Source organism: Triturus cristatus, chromosome 4_1 (assembly GCF_964204655.1).
Source record: "Triturus cristatus chromosome 4_1, aTriCri1.1, whole genome shotgun sequence".
Lineage (NCBI taxonomy): Eukaryota > Metazoa > Chordata > Amphibia > Caudata > Salamandridae > Triturus > Triturus cristatus.
Window position 1 is genome coordinate 1,198,287,461 of NC_140585.1, and position 24,831 is coordinate 1,198,312,291.

At 47.2% G+C, this 24,831-nt stretch overlaps 1 protein-coding gene across 1 annotated transcript in view; it reads right to left on the bottom strand.

Annotated features, from left to right (window-relative positions):
* The window catches only part of SMAGP (small cell adhesion glycoprotein), a 181,495-nt gene extending 165,191 nt beyond the window's left edge, over positions 1-16,304 (bottom strand). Inside the window, exon 1 of the mRNA XM_085654489.1 lies at positions 16,146-16,304. The gene's annotated coding sequence lies outside the window, so the exon portion shown is untranslated. The remainder of the gene's footprint in view (positions 1-16,145) is intronic.
* Between the last annotated feature and the right edge of the window lie 8,527 nt (positions 16,305-24,831).

The window sequence follows — 24,831 nt, forward strand, 5'->3', positions numbered from 1 at the left end:
TGATGCAAAGTGCTTGGACACCACACTGGTATGAGTGGCGCTATATAACTAATTCAATGCATCTGAGAGAGTGTGGTTATGGAGACTTGGTCACTGTTAAAGGGTGCTAGTGAGAGAACCCGTGGTGGAGGTGGTCATTGGGGGGACCGCCAACAAACATTGTCGCACAGGGCGCCACCAGCACTAAAGCCGGCCCTGTGTCTATGTTCAGGGATGTGGTCTTTTTGAAAATACTGTTTACCCTTTTCTAAGGATATAACATAAAAGCAGCCCGAGGTATCCATTTCTGTGACACCCGAGCACCAGAGCCCCTTGTGAACCCCATCCAGGGTCTGACTGTGAAAACAAATAAGCCCTGGCTCCAAGGCCGGTTTGGTGTACTGGGCATCTGGTTTTATTACTGGAGACTGCAAAATCGACCCCAGTAACAAAACCCGCAGGGCTGTCCAGCACAATGACTCACTTCACACTCTCAAAAACGCAAAAATCACTGCAGGATTCCTTGTAAGCCCAGCAGATTTCAGGCAACAATAAAAGAGTCAAGATTTATATCTCTGGTGGTTGATCTTCCTGTTGGAGAGAGATTGGAGTATTGTCTATTGCCAGTTTTGACCCATCCATTGTAGCGCAGAGGGTTAAAATGCCTACTGCAAAGAACCTGTACCATAGAAATCACAGAACTGTATTTAATGGGCAAAGCTCAGTGGGTTACTGCTTTTGTCACAGAGAGCTGCATGCAAACTGTATGGTGAGGGTTTGGAAGTTATGTTTTTCCCCAGTCATTCGTTATCCTAATACTGCTAAAATTGGTTTGTTTGGGAAGAAATACATTCTTATTAGAAAATCCAACTACTGTGTTACATTTTGTACCCTCGGGTTGTGTTCCAACCGGAAAAAATGCCAACCAGAATTGATGGCATGTGAATCCTAACACCTTGTAGCCCTTTTTGTGTTGTAAACATTTTCTAAACATTGATTTACACACGTATGACTCATTATCTCTGTATGTGTGCATGATGTAAAGTGCTCCAAGTCCCTCACTGGTATGAGAGGCACTATAAAACAATTTAAATACATGTGAGAGAGGGGCAGTGGAGAGATGAGGGGCGCTGTTGGAGGGTGATAGTGAGGGAATCCTTGAAGGGCCCCAACAAGATTGTCGTATCCTGGTGCACCGTAAGGTCATCATTTACTGTTCTCTAAAAGCTAATACAATGGAATACATAATACAATGTGTTGTAGAATGCACCATTTATGTAATTTTTTCCAAAATTTTCTAGGGGAGAGAACACCCTCTCCCCGTGTCCCTTTTGCAGTCATCAGGCTTGCTTGCTGCGTTCGCATGCATCACACTGTGCAGGGGATGGACACAAATTTGCCAGGGCTGCTTTGGGTTCCCAGTTTGGCCCTGTCTGGCACCAAATTAAAAGTGCCCCATTTAACAAATGAGATATCTAAACAAGCATTGGCAAAGCCAATAGGTCTTGCCTTTGGGACCACTTAGGTTTGTGATTTTGTTTTAGCAATGCATTACAGCCTAACTAATGTACGATTGTGTCACCACAAAAAATAAAGTTGGATGTATCCTTCACTTCCCAAATGAAAATATAATTTTGCCTTTTACCCTCAAGAGCTCTTTCAAGTTTTTTGTGGGTAGGAGAGTTAGCAAGCCAGACAGTTCAAAAGGTATAGTTAGCAGGACACTTGAATACATAATGCCGATGTTTGAGCAGCTTGCTGGCTGACATGAATGTGGAGGAGCCCTGTGGGTTTCTGTGAGTCAGATCAGATTTTCCTCAAGAATCCCTTAATCTTCTGAGTCCTGCTTATGCCCTTCCTTGCTGTCCACGAGTACACTAAAAGGCACACCTGTGTACACTAAGAGCACAGTTTTCATGTCCTCAACGTTTGAGGCAAAAAACACTCATTGATTTCTAAACAAGGAGTGTAAAAACTAAAGTAGCCATGTCGTTCCTGCTTATTTTGCACGCTTTACATAATCTTCCTGTGCCTATGAGTGTTTGCTTTTTCCAGGATGTTGTTACTTTTTTCAGGCAGTGCGTAATTTGAATTGAGTCACAGCCAGGTGTTTATAATGGGGCAGAATTGGGTTGTAGCTGAAGGCAGTGCAAGTGTCTCTCAGTGGGACAGAAGGGTGCTCAGGGAGGATAGGATGTGGCACTACGGCCAGAGCTACCAAATCTGGAACTGGGGAATCGGGCTTCATGACCAGTCCACCAGACCACTCTCCTGAGGGAGCACATTCCCCTACTAGACCTTAGAAGGCCATACTACACCATAGAAGCCCTGGTCTCTAAGCACCAGCAAGTGGACCCTACCGGTGGCTAGTGTGGGTTAACCTTGAAGGCCTGTCCATCACAATCCATACTGAAGTTCACCTACAGTCTTGCGGGTAGGCCTACGAAGCAGCACACCCTAGAACAGCAGTGACCGTATTGGATAAAGACAGTGCATTTCTGCCCTTTCCCTGTGATGCAGCACAGCAAAGTAACTTGATGCGTTGCACCACCATTCCTGTAAATATGTCCCTAAGTTCTCAAACTTCACGGTGTCTCTTTGCTTCAAGCAGCAAGCACTTTTAACATGTGCTGCCTGCTTTTGGGTCGCTGCAATTACGCAGTAATGGAGGGCAAAATTATGTTGCAGTGTTGACTAAATTATGCAGCAATGAAAGACTGCAGCTTAATGTGGTACATTTTCTGATACTTTGTTATTTTGAAATTTTTACACATACTAACAGTCTCTGCAAAGCTTTCGCCTCATTAATAGCAGCCCTGAGAACGTGACCAGTCAACCTTTGTAACGGGCCCTCCACTTCACAGCAACACAAGTCACGTTGTTTTGATCCATTTGAGATACAAACAAATTTTTAGGTAAAACCATCAGTTTATGAAACACGGCAGAGTTATAATTATGTGGGAAACATTTGCAAACTAGGATATTTTGCCATTCATGTTTGAACTTCTCTCATGCAGTCTCTGGTGCGTGGTATTCCTAGACACCTGCAGTGCTCATGGAGAGACAAAGGAGGAAGGTGCCTAATAGTGATTGCAGAGGATAGTAGCCTGTAGGGGAGAAAATAACTGATTGAAATAATCTGAGGACCACTACCTATTTTTGACTCTACCAATGTTTGAGTCTCATAATTTCAGAATTGATGCATTTGCAATTCTGATTGCTATCTAACTTGAGTGGTAATTACACAAACTACTCATAAAATAGTTGTATCTCTTTCATCTGATACTGCTAAAAGCATCTGCAAAACCAACAGGCCTGGGTTGCTTTAGAGTGCTAGGTCTAGATACAATAACAGGAAACTAAGAGGCATCTAATGCTGGCTTCATGACATGTTGCGTGAAGCATGTAAAAACACATGAATACAATTTTGCATTGGCCGTGGGGCACAGAATGATGTCATCAACAGTGCTCCCCAACACGTGGGGCTTCGTGTCATCGAATCTAAAGCCAAATGTTATGTTCAGAAATGGTTAGAAAAAGGGAGGAGAAGTGCTAATGAAAGAAACTGCATGGCTCGGACACAAATGGCTTATGATTCCACCTATATGCGTATTTGGGACATTCTGTGATTGAAGACGTATCCCACATTGTAAATATATTTTAATGTCAATAACTCATCTATTAAACCTCAAATAAACGTGAATCTATTGGTTGCATTAAATAACATTATAAGCTGTAACTCATCAGTGAAATGCCAAACATACTAAAAATTGGGATGTTTTGCTCTTTCTAGCTACACCTGACTCCGCCCACTGACCCAATCCTCGGAATATTCCCGCCCCCTGAGGCTCCGCCCACAGTTCCCCTACTTTTTTTTCCCCACTTCGACCACTGCTGCCGTCTCATTTAGCAACAAAACCGTTTTTTGTGACCATTTGTTGAAATCTAGTGCCCTCTTGTGGCAATTCATGGTGGCAGCCTATGCCTACAGTGGGCTTAATGTAGCACGAGCCCCGCATTCGGATCCCAGACATGAACATATCGTTCAGCAATTGTGACCCATTGACTCCTTATCCACTAGAAGGAACATTACCCACGAGCACCAACAACATTGGCACACGCTGCATCGATAGCGCCATCTACAGGCCACGTCCTGAGATCTCTATTACGGTTATTCTGCAGGTTTCCCTCAGTGCTGAAGGGTAGACCCTGTACCACGCTGCAGGTCCTGTCAGCTTATAATGCCAACTGCAAGCATCTCCCGAGCACAAAAACCAACACTGGCAAGTGCCCAAGCCTTCACAACCCCAGATAGATTCTTCTCATAGCTGGAGCTATCACCTTTTAACGTCTAAGGCTTAGGGTAAGAGCTTTCCGGTTTTCTGTTATGTGTCTGACTTTTGCCTTATATTTGAAGAGCTGTTTTTTTTCTTTACATAAATACGATTCAAAGGGCAGACGAATTCCCTCTTGCAATACTGTTATTATCAACTCCGAAAAGCATGTATTTGAGATGAAAATGTGCGTTTTTTCAGATATCATGATAATGTTTGGAGAAAACTGGTTCAATGTCAACTGAATTTCCAGTAAAATTTCCAGTTCAACAATTCCAACCATTGAGTTGCATAAAAATAGACATATGTTTTTCCAGCGTTAATATACCCTTGAGGGTTTTCCTCTGCTTTACAAATCCAGATTTTATTTTAGATTTAAAGCTAATATGTGAGTGATAAATCATGTGGTGTTGTGAGGGCTTATTATTAGAATGGTGTCAGGGGGCATACCTTACGGCTGTTATGTATTACCTATATAGAGATAGTCTTTTTTTACAATACTGCTGGTAACCCTGCCTGATGCATTGAGGTGATCACTGCTGATAGTCTTGATGGCAAAGCCACTAATATAATCTTGTATAATGTTGTCAATATTACAATGCTGATATTATTAGTAGCTTGGGACGATTTTCAGTCAACATAAGTTGCTCTTAGAACAGAAAAGGTTGGAGACCCCTGCTCTGTACACATACAGCAGACCACACCCCTTGCACTAAAAAATGCACAGTGCTCACCCTGCTCACCTTTTAATCACGCATGCTGCTCACTCTGCGCTCATGCATGCTGCTCACTGTGCTCATGCACGCTGCTCACTCTGTGCTCATGCACGCTGCTCACTCTGCGCTCATGCACGCTGCTCACTCTGTGCTCATGCACGCTGCTCCCTGTGCTCATGCACGCTGCTCACTCTGTGCTCATGCACGCTGCTCACTGTGCTCATGCACGCTGCTCCCTGTGCTCATGCACGCTGCTCACTCTGTGCTCATGCACGCTGCTCACTCTGTGCTCATGCACGCTGCTCACTCTGTGCTCATGCACGCTGCTCCCTGTGCTCATGCACGCTGCTCACTCTGTGCTCATGCACGCTGCTCACTGTGCTCATGCACGCTGCTCACTCTGTGCTCATGCACGCTGCTCACTGTGCTCATGCACGCTGCTCACTCTGTGCTCATGCACGCTGCTCACTCTGCGCTCATGCACGCTGCTCACTGTGCTCAAACACGCTGCTCACTCTGTGCTCATGCACGCTGCTCACTCTGTGCTCATGCACGCTGCTCCCTGTGCGCTCATGCACGCTGCTCACTCTGCGCTCATGCATGCAAAGATATAAATAGTGGAACAGCAGGCAGAATCAGAGCTGTAGTGAGGTGCAGTGACAGAGATGTGCATGGGTAAGAATAATGAACTAGGAGGCGGGACTGTACTCTTGTGTTGAGTTGCACTGACAAAGCAGTCTAAGTCTCAATGCTGGAAGAGAAACCTTAATATGGCCCTGCAGTGAGATGTGAAGACAGACTTATGTAGGTCTTAAAACTGATATGACAAAGGTTTGTAAAGGTCAATTTTCTTTTTTTGATAAACAGATTTTATTGGTTTTTTTACACAGGAAATTGCAAGGCACGTAATTGTAACAGTACGCAGGGCTGGACTGGCAATACCGGGCATTAGGCGTTTCCCCGGTAGGCTGGAGGCCAGGGGGCCGATTTTCACTTAAGGGGGTACATTTTCACCTTCCCTGGCCGCTTTCACTGAAGGCTTTGACGGGCCACAAGTAATTCCAGCAATGCATTGAAATGGAAATACAAACCTCAGCGCAGCTGAACGGATCTCTCTGAGACTCACTATGCAGTGAGGGGGCTGGTCTGACAACATTTACCAGGGTTTTTTTTGGCTCTCAGTCCGGCCCTGACATGTGGAGTCGATACAGTTGTCAACCACAGTATTGTCCATAGTTCTAATGCACATACAGGGAGCACAGGCAGCACTGAACACACATAACATCAATAAGCCGGGTCTGGTGGCTTAGTGGACTAATGCATCCACTCTAGAGGCCTGTGTTCAACCTCATTGTCACAGGTTCAAATCCCGGCGGGTCCACTCAGCCTTTCATCCATCTGAGGTCGATAAAATGAGTTACATTAAGTTACGTAACAATAAACATCTGTTATTCAGTGCCTTGAGACTCTAGCTTGGGTGATGCGTGCGCTTTACAAATACACATGTGTTAAGGGCCCTAAACAGTCTTCCCCAGCCATTTCCCTCAAACACAACGATGCTTCAAGTAACATCCCCGGTCACCTTTGAGGTACCTTGATAAAACTGTATGCTTTGAAGGTGGCATAGCCGGCATCCTGCAGGGCCGAACTGAGGAGCATTGCCTAAGCTGTGAATGGATATTAATACTGAAATAGCTGCTGTTGTGACAGCAATGAGGTATACTGACTGAACTGTGTCCCATTCTCAATGCTGTAATACCAAGGTGTGCTACAGTTCAGTATTGAAGCTGGAAAAACAGAGCTGTCTCTTGGAGGCCCTGTGTCTCCCCTTGGACCCCCAACATAGAAAAAGGTGTGTGTGCCCCCAGTGGGCACCACAGAACCCATGATAAAAGAAAATTGTCCATCTTCAGCTGACACCCAGAATGGGTTCTGCCGGGAGGGGCCGCAGGGGCCTTCTGGCTCCCCCCTCAGCCTCCAACATTAATAAAAAGGTGTGAGTTCTCCGGGTGGGCAATGGGCCACCCACTGTAAAAGAAAAATGTCCGGCACCAGCTGTCACCCACAATAGGTGCTGGCTGGGGAGACGGCATGGGCTGCGTAAGCCTTGGGGTTCCTACTCAGCCCCAAAGTGTTCATAACATGTGGGTCTCCCGGGTGTGACTGGGACACCCTAAAAAATAAAAATGTACGTCAGGACCCGCTAATTTATTATTCATTATTCTAGGCAAGCACCCTGTGAGGGCTTTTAAGTTATGTATTTAATCCTGGCGGTGCCCCTAGACAGGGCAGTGGCACCACCAAGCATTTTTTAATGTTGTGATGGACTGAAAGGAGCATAGCGGCCCCCAGCAACATTTAAAAAAATCACAATAAGTGTCTGGATCATTGCATTTAAGACCCCAGGAGAGCTTACCATTATTTTGAAAGCACTCTGAGCTGAAGCCGTAGGCTCTTCAGCTGGAGTGCAGGGACCATTTCTGGTTGTTTCTATAGGTACCTTTTGTGGCCTAAAAATGTTAAAAACATACTCCAAAACATGTTTATGGTTGGTTTAAAAAATGCTTCATTTAAAATAATTTGTGACAATAAGTATTATTAAACATTGCAATGCATGTATTTACAAAATTAAAAAATAATCTGTTACTTTTTGACAAAGTCTTTTTTATATATGTTGACGTGCTCACCTCCTGATAAAGCCAATAGGCCTGGTTTTTCTTATTAATAAAGGGGGGTGAACGCTTAACCCCATGCCCCTCACGGCTTTGTGGGGGTTGAGCGTTCAAACCTAAGCCTCACAAACATAGAAATGAAGTAAAAAAAACAAAGGTTAAAGTAACAATATAGTTAGGAATTGAAATAATTTCTTACTTGACATTAAAAAAAACATTAGAAGAGGGCATAAGTTATAGTTTCTTTCGGGCACAGGTTATAGTTAATTGACGTAACTTTAACTGGTATACACACGCACACACATGTTAGGTAGGAATTATACTAATCAATTAGGGGAAGTTAGGATGTGTGATGTAATATGCTAACATGCATTTGGTTTTTCTAATATTAATTTTGTTTTACATAATGACTGCCGAGATTACCATAATAATTACGAGCATTCTGATAAAGAAGGCTTAAGTTCTAGTTGTACATAAATAACCTCTTATTATAAAATACCAACAGCTGTGTGTGTGTCTACTGTTTACAGAGGCTGGGTAGAGGGTTCATGTATATATCCACGCTACAGACAAGATTTTGTCTGGCAGAGTTGTTTGACACATGGCTTTCTGAATCTGAATGAGCCTAACTACTCATAAAGAAGAGTGAGAGACACCTGTCTGTTCTCATTCTGTTTAAAGCGGCTATAACATGCATGAGCCCCTTGGGGCTAAGGAGATCTAACCAGGTGTGTGACCCAAAATTAAATGGTTCACAACAGGACAACCTGGCGTCACAACATCAACTGGGAATAAGGCTTTAGGGTTAGGTTCCATTTATAACCTCAAATTGTAGTGACTCTGGACCTGAACAAGATAGATGGGAGGCTCTAATGGTTCCGGAATTGGTGTAACTTTCTGCAGTCGATGTGATGCCCATGCTGGAGAGGATTTGGTTTAAAGGGTTAAAATAGTCTGTGTGTTTTTTGGGCTGGTAAGAGTATTGAGTGGATCAGCTAAAGTACAAGCTCACCACTGATTTGTACAGGGAGGAATCTCTGCAGCAACGCGCCCTCAGGCAGTCATCTTTGGTACTGAGTCAATGAAGGAGTCTAGCTGAACTTCAAGGGTTTTGTGGTTGATGAGTGACTTATTTCCTCGAAATGATCTTCAAGCAAATCATCAGTCAGTTTTCCCTAGTAATAAATTCACTATGACGTATATGAGCTCATGCATAATGATGTATGAGCATGCATGAGTGATGATGTATACATGTGCATTCATGGTGATGTGTGTATGCATGTGTCACCAGGCATGTGTGCATCCGTGGAATGACATGGGCACCATTTTTTCTTAGCTTTTTTTATTTACTGATTCAAGATGACAGATGCAACTTAGACTGTTACAGTAAAGAAAATTAGTGCAAAAGCATTTTTTGCAGTGCAGAGCGGCCTATCAGCAAATGGCAGTTTACCAGGAGTTAAGTAGCTTAAGTGTGGTGATGGCAGCATGCTTTGTTTTTGTAATGATGGTCAGTAGTGTGAACAGGCCTTTTTCTTGTGTCACTGGAATGGGGCGTACATACCAAGTCATGTAAAGTTTCACTGCTGTGTGCTTAACTCACCCATGACCTCCATCATGTTAACTTGTGGCACTGTGCAGTGCATGTGTGTTTGCTTGTGTATAATGTGATGTATGTGTGCCTGTGAGTGGTACATTACCTGGAAGCCTGTGTGTTCCATATTGGAAACCAAGGGCCTTGCAAAGGCAGGTGGAGGTGGATGAACCCCCAGATAATTTTGTGGTTTGCTACATTCGTGATAGCTGGGTTGGACACACACTGCAGGAAAGGAGAGCCAAGCTCAAAAGTGCTCTTTGATCCTGAAAAGGCGTGTGGTCCGTCAGGCCTGGACACATCTCAGGAAGGAGATAGGGCTGATAAGGGAATCATAAAGAGTAGGGCTGCGACCTTTGTAACCTTTTGTTAGGCAGATATCAGTGTGGCTGACATTCAGGTGTAACTTCCTTGGCCTATGTTGTGAGGCTAACAGGGTTGGAGTTGCTCCTGCTGTGACAGACTGCTTCCTGGACAAAGGACAGGACACAAGAGTGGGCACTTCAAAGGAGGCACCTCCTCCTCCCTGGAACATGAACTTGAAACCATGAGACACAAAATCAAATCCGTTTCGGAATATGGATTATAAAAAAGGGAGCTTGAATCTCCCAAATTGTCAAGCAGTTAGCCGTGGATGTTCCTCGACATTAAGAAGCTGAGCAAGACTTCTGACTTGTGTGACCAGGGCTGGGGATCATGGGGTGTCAGTCTCCCAGCTCGGTGAGAGGACATCACCCAGGGAAATAAGACCATGTGCTCTGGAACCTGGACCTCCAGCATCTGCCTGAGACCAGAAGATCGTGTGAGGAGAAGATGAGTGCCTGGAGGGAGCGATGTCCAGTGGAGAATCATGGCAAGTGGATCCCTGAAGCCAAGTGGGAGATACTGCTGCCCTTATTGGGTTCTCTGCCGGTGTGATGTCCAAATTTGGTGACCCCATATATGAGAGGGGGCCCATGTGAAGATATCATTGTTACTGCATCGCTTCGGTCGCCCGCCCGTGTGCTGATCAAGTCAGCTAACCCATATGCTACGGTGGGACGCCATGAAAGACATAACTCCTGCTTAAACAGTCAGCCCGCCTCCCCCCCCCCCCCCCCCATGTAATGATCATGTCAGCGACCTTGTATTCCATAGAGGACAGCCGTGAAGTAATATCTACGGTTATGCAAAGTTTACTGAAGCGTAATTACATAAAATAACTGCAAAATTTTGCAAAATTATGCATAATTATATGAAATGCATCTCAAACTCCCAAAAATACCGGATCTGTCTGTTCAGGTAAAAATTAAACTCGAAAATGTAATTTAGAATTGATTTTCGTTCACTTGTGTGCAAAACACTGCGGCTTGCGTTCAGGTTTGTAGCTTTGAATTCAAACATTACCAGAACGGTCCGCTCTGGTAACAAATCTATTTGAAATGCTGCTCATATTCGAAAATTATGGGAATGGTACATCTTACGTTAATATTTCTCTCCAAAACTGTGATGTGGCATAATCTTTGTAATTTTGTATAAATTTTGTTACACGAAATTATCAAAATTATGCAAATTACACTGATGTAATTAAATTTTGCCCCGATCTAGATATAACTGTTGCTGCATCGGTCAGGCTGTCCGCCTGTGTGCTGACCCAAGTTGGCGTCCCCATATGCCAGAGGAGGCTGTCATGAAGATATACTTGCTGCTGCAGCAATCAGGCCGTCCGTCTGTGTGCTGATCAAAGTCAGCAATTCAGTCTGCTAGAGGGGGCTGCCGCGAAGACTTTTACCTCTGCACCGATCGGGCAGTCTGCCGGAGTGCTGGTCAAAGTTGGCAACCCCATATGTCAGAAGGGCTGCCATGAAGATATTTGCTGCTGCAATGATTGGTGCATCTGTCCATGTGTGCCAAAGTCAGCAACCCCATAGACCAGAGGAGGCCGCTGTGAAGGTATTTGATGTTTCACCAGAGTGGCCATATGCCTCTGTGCTGCACAAAAGTCGATGACCCCTCCAAGATTATAGACATTTATGCAGGTTTTGACCTAACCACCACTACGCCCATTCAGTCAAGTACCACTAGCGGGCCACTATTGACACCTAAAGGGATGTCATCATGCTCAAGTCAAGAGCCGAAAGGTCTCTCCGTGTTTCCTACACTCTCCCCCAAGTTGGTAGAACAATACCTTCTGAAAACCAACTCAGGATCCCCTCTAGAAGCTTGCCCACCAGCAGTTCACAATATGGAGGTCAGCATTATTGCAGACCCACTTTCCAAACTAATGAACGATATGGTCACATCTGTATCTTACCCCTGGAGCTGGAAGCAGGCTATTAGGCCTCGCCTAAAGAAACGAAATTTGGATATCACAGACTTTAGAAATTATAGTACGATCTCCCTGCTCCCTGTTCCAGCCAAGATTCTGGAGATGCACCTTAATATCCATTTGATGGAAACTGCAGAAAAGCAACACTGGTTTCATGACTCCCATTTTGGCCTTTGGAAACATCATGGGACAGAAACCGCATTAATCTCAGCCACTGATTGTATAAGGTGGCTATTGTATAAAGGACAAGGGGTGGCGCTGATGCTCTTGGATCTATCAGCATCATTTGATACCATCTCACCTGTGCTGCTGCTGGATAGACTTCAAGGTCTTGTCATCTCTCATCAAGCCTTAGCCCTCCTGTCCTCCTTCCTCAGATCCCAAAAGGTGAAGTTACAGCCCTTCTACTCAGAGGCCTTTTCCCTGCCTAGTGGAGTGCCGCATGGCTCATCTTTGAGCCCTGCGCTTTTTAATCTTTATGTGGCCCCCCAAGCAGCAATAATCCAGTTATTCGGAATGGAGGTAGTGTCGTATATGGAGAACACTCAAATCATGGTGTCAATTCCCAAAAATCCATGTCCTTTAGCAGAGAACATCTCACATTGCATGGTCAAAGTGGCAGAATGGATGTCATGTAACTTTTTAAAACTCAACGGAGAAAAGATGGAAGTGATGACTTTTGGTCCAGGGGCACCCAGCTGGAATAGTAGCTTCTGGCCACACTCTTTAGGAACCTGTCCTACTCCGGGGCAAAAGGCAAAGAACCTTAGAGTGCTGATGGGCACTAAACTTAACTTTAATGCTCAGGTGAGTCGCACAATAGCAACATGCACCTGGATTATAAAGATGCTCTCAGAAAAGTTCCCATTCCTTCAGCAGTCTGCTTGGAAGCAGGTCCTTCTTGCCCGGTAATGTCCAGACTGGATTACTGCACCTCACTGTATCTGGACTTGAATAAGAACACGCAGCACAGACTCCAGGTGGTGCAGAATGCATTGGCTAGACGTGTTCTGAACATTACTACGGGGCAGTCAGCCACGAAGGGACTTGGAACCCTTCACTGGCTCACAATTAGTAGGTGCATCAGCTTTAAATTTTTCTGCATGGTACATAAGGCTCTTCATCTCCCATATCCGACTAGATTAAAAGCCATGTTTAGTTGATACACCCCTGGCACACACCTTCGTTCATCGCTTCAATTCCAGCTCACAGTGCCAAGAACCAAAAGAAAGAAGTGGGGTGACAGAGCATTTTCTACAGCCGCGAGGAAACTCTGGAATACCTTCCCTCAAAACAGGGCCATCCCTCAGCTCTTGCCCTTCCGAAAGGCGCTTAAGACCTGGCTTTACTCTGTGTTGAAATTTTCTGCATCTGGAGATCTAGTGGACTTATTCTGGATGGTGGTCTATAGTGCCTTGATGCCTTTGGGTAACTGCTGCGCTCTACAAATTCTAAATCAAATCAAATGCGAGGGGGGTGATGCAAAGAGCAAGGTCCTGCCCCCAGTGCATCGTATGCCAAGAGGGGGTAACTTCACTGTGTACAGTGTGTTACCATGAACAGCAGCCTGTTCTCAGCCCCAACCAAAGCATCGGAAGCAGGGTGACTGCCCCTAACCGGCCAACACGGTCAGAGGAACTTACTTCATTATCTGAGGAGCTTGCGCGGATGACCAGTTGCCTTGCCAGCAGCGATGAGGCTCTGGCTCATTGCAGACATGCGCTCAAGTCCACCGTGTTGCCGGAGTGCTGAACACTGCCGGGGTCTCCATATCGTAATTCCAGCATGGGAGGGCAAGAATGATCGCTGGACCGGAGAGCACAGGGGAACATGCTTTGCCTTATATTGCTTGTAAATGGGGAATACCCACTGTCAGTAGGCAGGGAAGTGGGATTTTGGACCCAGCCTAGACAACACTAGATTGCTGGTCTTAGAGGGCTGTGTACATTGTTTATTTATGATGTATTTCACTTTCTTTGGTATATAAATACTACTTTTGTCATAAAACCGAGTAGCTGGCTGGACATTCATTTTTTGGGCTTCCTGAATGTGTTTTGAGTCTTGACTCTGTTCTCCAAGCAGCTACCTCTCCCCTGCCATGCCTTGGACTGCTGGACCCTCGCTACCACTAAGAGTCAAGTGCCGAAGGGATACTTGGCCCAGTTGCTCAGGACAGGTAGTAGATGGAGCCCTAGATTATCAAGAGTTAAATACCTCAACCACCACAGTTGACCCAAGTAACTTCTGCCCGGTGGGCCTCTAAATGAGGTTCTGACAAAACCTAACCTCGTTTATAGCTCCTCAAAGGTACATGTATGGCTTCTGGGTGCTAATCAACCTTTAAGTGCTCCTCTTGTGTGAAGGTGCTCTTCCAGTGTTATTTTCGAAAAAAAGGGGGATACTGTGCTGACTGCAAGAAAAGTAGAGATTTAAAAAAAGCAGTAAAACAATGTGCAAGTCTGCAAATATGATATATTTATTAGACAAGCGCATATTTTTTTAAGGCTGGCTTTCAAGACTACACATGTTTTGCTTGAGGAAATTACTAAACTGGCCTAGGAATCTGACAACCAGAAACATGAGATCATCTGAATAAGTTATCATCCTTGCATGAGTGCCAGTTTTATTTTTTATTTTAAAGAAGACAACTCTCAAACAGTCATTTGTGGATGGCAATCCAAGCAGGGACGTAAATTAGTCAGTGCAATTTGGGGGGGGGGGTGAATATAACATTTCCCAACTAAACAAGCAGTGGCCAGTAATGTGGAAGGGTGATATGGCCAAGGTTCAGCTAGGGGTGTTTTCATAAGGAACGGGTCAGTACTGATTTTCACTAGGTGGTCCTCTGTCAAGAGTTGCACAATGGGCAAAAAAAGAAGAGATTACCCCAAGCGGTCACCTTTTGGGTGTTCGATTGCCAGTAGTGTGCCTGGAATATTGAAACTGGGGCAACTTTCTGAACCTCCTACTGACAGTGATTGGAAATTCCAAAAAGTAGTGCATTTGTACCGAACCAAGGAGTACCTCTGTGAGTATAGATTTACTACTTTTTGTGTCAACCAGTCACTATAAATAATTAAGATGCTGATCCAAAATATGAACAACTTAAATCCTCTGAGTGAAATTAGAAAAGAAAAACCATCACAGACATTGCAGAGCTGAGTCAGGGCCCACAGACCCAACTACCAAACCAAGAACGCATTTAAGGAGTGTCACACTCCAAATACCCCCGATGAAACTACACCCCTGCTCATCCCACCTGGTCCTGGTAGTTCTCCTTAGGAACTCCTGACTACGGTCACAAACAAGGCAACAGCTTGGGGTCTTTGCCATTGAATCACTCAGTTTAAATGTATTTTCACTGCTTGCACTCTTCTTCATCTCTTCTACAAGAAACCTTAGTGGTAGGGTTCTCAAATCAGTGCATGTGGGCAGGGCTCCCTTTTCTAGTCCTCGCTAATTGCAAATCATATTATCAAGCTCCCGGTACTAAGCCAAAGATGCAAATGGAGGACTGAATACAGGCAAATGAATAGAGCGAGCCAAGCTATGGTCTGGCTTGACTCTAAGAGTCCATGCACGACCCAAGTCATGAAAACTTTAGGCATGTAGATCGTGCAAGAAATATAAGGTAAAAATATGGTACAATCTCTTCAAAATTAAAAAAAAGTGTATTTCTTTAACATTTGGAAGTGTTTCAGCTTAGTACATCAGATTGTATGGCTACATAGACATACATTTCTTAAAAGTGATCGTTTTTAAAAACATTCCTGGCTTTCCCCCCAAAGACAATGCCATTAGTGTACTAAGAGGCAAGTCAGTAGTCATATAAACCCTAAACGTGGCCTAAATTATTATTATAGATGGTGCAACATTATAGACTATTGACATTTAATATAAGAGGTGCTTGTACAGCGCACACACACTCTGAGTTCAAGTATTTAAACATCTGCTCATATTTGATGATAAAAGAAAATGAAGGCTCTGTGGAATACAATATGTGCCTAGGATCACACCGTTTGGACACTCAGAGAAGCTGTTATTGACCCCACGTTATCTACCTTCACATTTTGAAATACAGCCACTGTATGGGTCTCTCGCTCTCGTTTACATCAAAGCTCGCTGTTTTCATTCCTTCTTGGCTCACAGGAGAAAAACCGATCCAGAGATAGCATACCGACTCAGGAACCCCAGACTCAAGTACCAAGCAAAGGATGAATTCATTTTGGGGCTGTCACACCCCAAACACAGCCCCTGAAGCTATGCCCCCGAATCCAAGAATGCCGAATTCAATGTTTGAGACCATCAGGAACTCTACTATCTGCCTCTCTCGAAGTATAAACGCACACTTCCCCAAAGTCGACCTTATCTCTTCTCCTTGCTTTTTCAAACACGGTGTTTTGTTACATTTATTGTGGAAGGTCTCTGTATAGCGTTCCTTTGCACGGGTTGCGAGGCCAGAGGCCATATAAATACTTCAACCATATAAAGAAACAAAAGATGGGAAAATGCCCAGAGGTGAACGCATGCTCAGTTACTTACCCCTTATGTGTAGTGTTTCAGCTCACCGGCTAGTCTCATGCAGTACTTGCGCACACGAATCTTCTCGGACGTGTGTGTGAGGTGAAAGCTTTCACTCAAAAATGTTGTAGTCTCGCCAACCACCGGAAAACAGCTTACCACCAGGACCGGCTCCTTTCCTCGCCCTTGGGTGGGGCAGGTGCGCACCACTGTCAGGGGGGTCAGGGGGGTCAGGGCTGGACTCGGCGGTGCTTCCTGCTGGCGCTAACAGATAACAGCGGGCAGCAGCTGAACATGGCCCCCCTCCCTCCTCAGCACAGCACCCGGACGGGACCAACCCTGCCCGTAAACCCGTCTCCCGGCGCCAACGTCAGTTATCTCTGCGGAGCATCGTGGGCCACGCTTGTTGCAAGCCACTTCCAGCCCTGAAAGGTCGCACTCTGATACTTGGATATTTTAAATCTTTGGGGTTTTCCAAAAGGAAGAACTTAGGTTCTCCGGGGAAGTAAAAATAATAATAATTCAAAACAGTTGGAGCTGCACACCTGATCACTGTCCTGCTGACATGTGGTGATAAAGGACACGGATTCATTGGTGGAGAACTGCATCAGCCTGTGCACGAGCTGCCTAATGAAGACTTTATTGGACATGCAGCATTCATCAGGACCAATCACGAACATGTTATTGGCAGGGGGAAATCTGGGTGGACTCTACCATAGGGAACGGGCCTCATCTTTTATCTGAACGAAACATCGCCCTCACAATAAATATTGTCAAGCACACCAATATGTTCATAATTATATGACAACATCCTTGACGGCAAATGGACTGGGGTCAGGACCTTCGGGTCAGTGTCCTAATTAACCTCTTTCAAGAAAGCGTTATGCAGCTGGGTGCTGCGTGCTGCCACTGTCTCTAGGGGAAAATACTATGAAAAGTCGAGCTCTTGATCACTGCTATTTACCTCACAGAAGGCTTACATGTTAGTTTCTTCTGTTTGTTGTTCTTATTCAGTGGGTTTAAAACTCATTTGAAGGAAAAAAGTTGCTCAATATTTCTTCCTGGTCACTCCTGGCATGGACCATGGTACCTGTAGTGTCTTGCGATATTTTATAACGGAACCCTTTAGGCTCCTAACAGACTCTGTAGAGCAGTGATGTAGGTGTCAGAGCGCAATGCCATGAGAGCTTGTTTTAGAATGTTGGGCTCGCAGTTACATGCAGCAGAATAAGGCCATATAATACTAAGCTCTGTGTGTGGCGTGGTCATTGGCGGGTACCCTGGCTGGGAAGATGCTACAGTGCCATTACGTTTTGTCATTTTTCACAGTTTGGGTTCTAAAATGAGTCCGAAGTTGTCCAGGCATATTTGTCTGAAACAACTTGCCACTCTCCGACTGAGAGGTTGCCGGGTGGGATTTTCTTTTTGGACTCATTCACATGTTGTTTTCTGACCTTCTGGATTGATTTAGGCTCTGAGACACTTGTGGTCTACAAAGCCTGAGTAATGACAGAGCCCGAGAAATCTTTCCCCAAGCACATCGGGGTTGGTGCACAGTTTGTTGTGGAAGCAGTACTTAGGTTTTCTACAAGGTGCATACTGCTTTTTTGTGTGTTCCCATTGGGCCTGAGCTATTCAGATCCTGAGCTCCCATGTAGACTCTTCTTCATCATGGCTGAGGGCTGGTGTTGGGTTCATTTGAAGTTTTTTGTGGTCAGAGACACATATTGTTCTGCTAATCCCACTCCCAAAAAAGGGGTCAATTGTGGGTGTGTATTTCTTTTATCAACCTATAGATAGATGGTCCTGATTCTTTCATTCTTGGCGAGTATGGCTACAGCAGTTGCTGATACTGTGATTTTGAATTCTGGATAGTTTGTGAAGCCGTCTGCAATGATGAACATATGTTTCTGTTGGAAAGACCCCCAAAACTGCCATTAGCTTGGGAGGAATGATCGCTGGCGTTGGAGCCACGCCCACTCAGGTGAGATGCTTGACAAACTCAACCCCCTCTGCCCAGATCTTCTGCTTGTCTGTCTAGCTGTAGGAAACAGCCTTTGCAATGAAATATGGTTTTGGTGTCTTCTATACCATGATACCATGCATGGGTTAGTGATAGTGTTCTGTCCACTAGGGAATCAGGACGGAAAGTACATTTTTCGCTCAACTGTAGTTGCTCAAAAGTTACAGATAGCTTGATGCACATGGTCGGGAGCAGAGAATATTGTTCATGCACACCTTGTACAGTAAGCTTTGTATGTACAATCTCTCAAGAGATTTATGATGCCAATGCCACCTGCATTTCTAACTGAAGGCATTCATCATGTTCCACCTTGTGCTGAATGTCTTCAAGGGAATTTGGGAGAGCCTGTGGCTGCACTATCACCATCCTTAAACTCGTCAGTTTCAGGCGCACCCGATCCCTCTTTGTTAGTAGCTCTTTGTTAGTCCCTCAAGAGGTCACTGTGCCTCTTGCCCGACAAGCAACAAATACAAAAGAGAGGGTTTGAGAGGCAGATATTGAAAGAGACATAGAGACAGCAGTGAAAGATACATACATACTTACATGTATATAAATCTATATGCACAACTAAAAACGAATGACATTTGCCAATTATGGTTAGGGTATCTAAAATAACTCGATTCACTGTTGCGCACTACTTATTTATTTGATTTGATTTTTATTTGAAGAGTTCTACATAGCGCTGGCTAGACCCAGAGGTATCCGAGCACTTTACATGAGGACAAGTGAGTTACAAGTTACAAATTACATCAGTTACAGGGTTACACAGAACAACGACCCCGTCACCAGGCAGGTCGCTCCCCCCATCCGCCACGCAGCCCCCTGTGGGTTGAACCTCCGTCGCCGCTTTTTCCGCCTGACTGCTCGCTCCCTTTTTATTCTGTACCCCTGCGCTTGGCTTTCTGTGCCACTTTGTTTTTTTCATTCTGTGCCCCTGTGTTTTGCTTTCTGTACCCCTGTGCTCTGTTGTCCCTCTCCCGCCATCTTTTCCCGCCGTTTTTTTCCCCGTGTTTTCCCCCGCCGCTAAGCTCCTGCGGCCCCGCCCCCTTCACTCCCATTGGCCGCCCCGCTACCACCTCCCAGCTGCTCCTCCCTCCCTCTGCCCTCATATGGAGGCCACGAAGCAGACCGCACCCAGCGCCAGAACCCCTGGACCCCGCACCCCCCGCAAAGCCAGACTGCACTGCGACGCAAGCACCCTCCACGCACTCAACACCAGACAAGACCACCCCTGCTACCGGGCCACCCCGAAACGCACCCAGGGGCCTTTCACCTGCCGGAACTGCAGATTCACCAGCATCCAACCCTCCACACCACCAGCCAGAGAACCCAACCACCTCCGCTGCATCCTCCTCAACACCCGCTCCACTCGCAAGCACACCATAGAACTCTGGGACCTCCTAGACTCCACCGCCCCCGACGTTGCCGTCCTGACGGAGACCTGGCTGAACGCCACCTCAGCACCAGACATCGCCATAGCCATCCCACAGGGCTACAAGATCTCCCGCAGAGACCGCACCAACGGAGTGGGAGGAGGAATCGCCATCATCCACAAAGACTCCATCAAAATCTCAACGAACACCTATGACACCCTCACCACCGCCGAGCATATGCACTTCCAGATCCACACCGACCCCAACACCACCCTCAGAGGAACTCTCATCTACAGACCTCCCGGACCCCGCCCACAGTTCAGTGACACCATTGCCGACCTCATCAGCACCCACGCCCTTGCTTCCACGGACTACATCCTCCTTGGGGACCTGAACTTCCACCTCGAGAACAACAACGATGCCAACTCCCCCGCCCTGATCGACAACCTCGCCAACCTCGGCCTCAAACAGCTCGTAGCGACACCTACCCACGCCGCTGGACACACGCTCGACCCCATCTTCTCTGTAAGCCCCCACGTCTCCTTCAACCACACCACCGAACCACACTGGACTGACCACAGATGCGTCCACTTCACCTTCAGAAAACCCACCACACACCACCGCACCCAACAGCTACCATGCCGCTGCTGGGGCAAGATCACCGAGGACTAACTGACTACCGCCCTCGCCCTGAGAGCACCCACCGACCCCACCAACCCAGACATCGCCGCGACCAACCTCACACAGTGGATCAACGACTTCGCCAACACACTCGCCCCTCTCAAGACCTCTACAACAAACCACACCAACAAGAAAGCCGCCTGGTTCACCGAGGACCTCCGGATCTCCAAGCACACCTGTCAGATGCTGGAGAAGAAATGGCTCCATGACCGAACACCAGACAACCACACAGCCCTCAAGAGCGCCACCCGCAGACACCACCAACTCATCAGGACCGCCAAGAAAACCGCCTTCAAGGACCGCCTAGACAACAACGCACACAACACCAAAGAGCTCTTCAGCATCGTGAAAGAACTCTCCAACCCCAGCTCCAACACCAACGATATCCCGCCATCTCAAGACCTGTGCGACTCCCTGGCCACCTTCTTCCACCGCAAGATCACCGACATCGACGACAGCTTCAACTCCGACCCCCCCCGCACCCACCACCGAGTGCACCACCCCTGCGACTTCCACTCGCACCAGTCGCCTGACCGTCTGGTCCAGCGTCAGCGACAAAGACATCATCAAAACCATGGACTCCATCCACTCCGGATCCCCATCGGACCCCTGCCCTCACCACGTCTTCAACAAAGCCAGCGCAACCATCGCGCCCCACCTCCAGAAAACAATCAACTGTTGCTTCGAGACAGCAACCTTCCCAGAAAGCTGGAAGCACGCCGAGATCAACGCCCTTCTGAAGAAGGCCAAGGAGGACCCCAAGGACCTCAAGAACTTCCGGCCCATCTCCCTGCTCCCTTTCCCGGCAAAAGTGACCGAGAAGATTGTCAACAAACAGCTGACCCGCTACCTCGAAGTTAACAGTATCCTGGACCCTTCCCAATCCGGTTTTTGCCGCAACCACAGCACCGAGACCGCCCTCATCGCCGCCACTGACGACATCCGGACCCTGATGGACAAAGGAGAAACAGCCGCCCTCATCCTCCTGGACCTATCAGCAGCCTTTGACATGGTCTGCCACCGCACACTATCAGCACACCTCCATGACGCCGGTATCCAAGAGAAGGCCCTGGCCTGGACCACATCCTTCCTCTCCGGCAGAACCCAGAGCGTCCGCCTCCCACCCTTCCGCTCCAAAACCACAGGGATCATCTGCGGCGTCCCACAGGGATCCTCCCTCAGCCCAACGCTGTTCAATATCTACATGGCCCCCCTCGCCCACGTCGCACGACAACACAACCTCAACATCATCTCCTACGCCGACGACACCCAGCTGATCATATCCCTCACCGAAGATCCCCACACCACCAAAGCTAACCTCCACAGAAGAATGAAGGCCGTAGCCGACTGGATGAAGGACAGCAGACTGAAGCTGAACTCAGACAAGACGGAGGTCCTCATTCTCGGACCCACCCCATCAGCCTGGGACGACTCTTGGTGGCCCACGTCACTAGGCACAACCCCGGAACCCACGGACCACGCACGCAACCTGGGGGTCATCCTCGACTCCACTCTCTCCATGACCAGGCAAGTCAACGCCGACTCCGCGTCCTGCTTCAACACCCTCCGTATGCTCCGCTGGATCTTCAAATGGATCCCCCTCGACACGAGAAAAACCGTTACCCAGGCCCTCATCACCAACAAACTCGACTACGGGAACGCCCTCTACTCAGGAACTACAAACAAGCTCCTGAGACGACTCCAACTCTTCCAGAACGCCTCAGCCCGACTCATCCTCGACGTCCCCCTCCGCAGCCACATCACACTCCACCTGAGAGGCCTGCACTGGCTCCCTGTCAACAAAAGGATCACCTTCAAGCTCCTGATCCACGCACATAAAGCACTGCACAACACCGGACCCACCTACCTCAACAACCGACTCAGCTTCCACACCCCCACCCGAAGCCTCCGCTCAGCCAACCTCGCCCTCGCCACAGTCCCCCGCATCCGAAAAAACCACCGCCGGCGGCAGATCCTTCTCCTACCTCGCCGCCAAGACCTGGAACACTCTCCCCGCAATCCTACGACAGACCCAGGACCTGCTGGCCTTCAGAAGACTCCTCAAGACCTGGCTCTTCGACCAGTAGCACCCCCCCCCCCTCTCTAGCGCCTTGAGACCCTCTCGGGTATGTAGCGCGCTTTACAAATGCAGTGATTGATAAAAAACAATGTTACACGGTCGGGGGGAGACAGCAGAGAGACAAGGAAAACAATGTCCAATGTCTGGCTGGGTAGGTGAGAGCCGAGGGGGTGAACCAAAGCCGATCTCCTCTATAGCTGTCTAGGCAGCTCCACCGGACATCAGCCATATTGCTCAGTCTCCGCGGTCAGGGTAATAATCACGGTTCCTCTGAAGATTTCGAGTTTAAACATGGGAGATTGGAGAGATGAGAACCGCAGTCCGATCTAACCCCAGGTTATCCCCCAGGAACATCCAGGGCTGGCTTCTCCAGGGATCTCCCCTCCCCCACTGTCGTACCTGGAGAGTTTTTGTGTGGTTGTGAGAGGAGTAGCAATGCACTGCAGCAAGATTGGCTTTGAACCAACTGCATCTGCCACACTATGGTAGCAGGGTTAAGACGGTGCAGTCAATCTCCGCGCAGCGCATCCGCCATTTTAAAGTCAGGCATTGTAGACTTAGACCTCCCCCGGCGCCCTGAGGCCGCCACCCAGTACAGCGCAGTTCTTCCTCTGATGTAACCCCCAGTGTCCCCGCAGCTGCAGCACACAGTGAAGGGTGGTTAGAGTTACGTTGTCTCCACCGGGGCCTCTGAGTCTTCTTAACTGGCGTGGGTGCTGTCCTTTACATCACCTCCTCACGGTCCCATGTTGCTGCGCTATCACAAGGGTGAGGGGATCTCATGGGGTTAGGTTATTTGATTGTGTGCTCTTTGTTCGTTCCGCCTCCAACACACAGATCACATAGAAGACTTTTGTGGCAAGGTTATAACACAAGGGTGGTGGCCCTCTTGAGGTCAGGCAGAGTGATTCATTGAAATCTCAGAACAGAGGTAGAACAATATATTGCAGATAACTGCACTGAAGGACTAACCTCTACTTAGCTTCAAGTTATGTGAGGCAAGGAGATCTGTTGCCTCGCCATGTGACCAGGGAGATCAAGAGTGACATAAACCTCATAGTGGCAGCCATTGTAGGGTCAGGCAACACGGTGATCCAGCGTGGTGCTCCAATATACACTATCCCAAACCTGATGTCCGCAAGCCAAGGCTCTGGGAGTTGCCCCCTCCTAGTGTCTGGTGCTTTTATAATTCCCTCTCCACCGGATTTCTCGTTGTAGGCCACTTGGATTCACTGGGGTAAAGCTGCCATCTTAAGGTCAGGCGTCTTCTTCCTGATATACTAGTGCTAGGGTAAATCTCCTAAGTCCTGCTGCTCAGGGGTCTCATTTTATCCCGTTCCGCTGTTATACCTCATGTCAAATCAGTAATTTGCGGTTGTCTCATCGAGCCGGCTGGTCGCGGTCAGGCTCACTCACTTCTCTGCCTTTCTCTTCCTGCTGGCCCCTGCTCGTCACTTTGCCACAGGGTACGTGCGTCTCCGACTGCCTACGATGAGTCTTGCAGTATGGATAATGTGTTATATCTCCAGGGCTTGGTGGTAAATCGCTGTTTCCGCCCGATGTGCTCCCGTTTACACCATTGCGAGGCTCACGGTCGCCATCTTGCCTCAGGGGCTGCATCTGGTTCGTTGGCTCTCCGGCCGCCGCAAGGCACAAACTTGGCACTGCTGCGTTCCTGGTGCTGCAGGCTCTTAGGATTGCTGAACACCTTGTTGGTTAGCCCTCCGAATCTCGGCGGCATGGCAGTGTGGCGGCGGAGCCGATGCGGAACACGTCTGCACGGCCATCTTGCCTAAATGATACACCTAAATCATAGGTGACCTATGACCTTACATATGACATCACTTATGAATGACATATTAAATAAGATGATTATTGACATCACTGATTACATCATTGACATCACTGATGATTTCTTTGCTAGTGCTTCAGACATTATAATGTGAACTGTAATTTATAAAAAATAGAAAAATACAACTACAGCTCCCACCTGATGGATATCCATGGAATTTGCCAGGAACACCCCAAAGTGGATGTACTTTTGTTTTGAGAGGTTCATGCAGATTCGTTGAATGGCAACATAAAAATTGCCTTTCCAATGGTAAGTCAGAGCAAACAATAAAAATACATAACTACACACACACTTTTCACCTTTTCTATCTCTTTCTCTCGCTCTCTGCCTCTCTCTCTCTCTCTCTATATATATATATATATATATATATATATATAAATATATATATAAAAATATATACATGTATGTGTGTGTGTGTATCGGGTGCTCAACGCCCATTGGGATTAAAGGGCTTCAGCCCCCCCGTCGTGTGTGGCAGCCCGGGCTGAGATAGCTTCCTGGGCACATACACAGACGCACCCTAGTACTTCACAGTTCTTTAAAAGACCATTCGCTTGGTAATGAGGCTTTGTTGTTTTTTTACCCCTTCTAGAGACCCTGCATCTCCACTCTAACTATTGCTGGAAGAGTCAGCCCCCCCCCCCAAAATCTTTTCCTAGCCCCCCCCCCCAGAATTTGGCTCTAGTTGCACCCCTGGT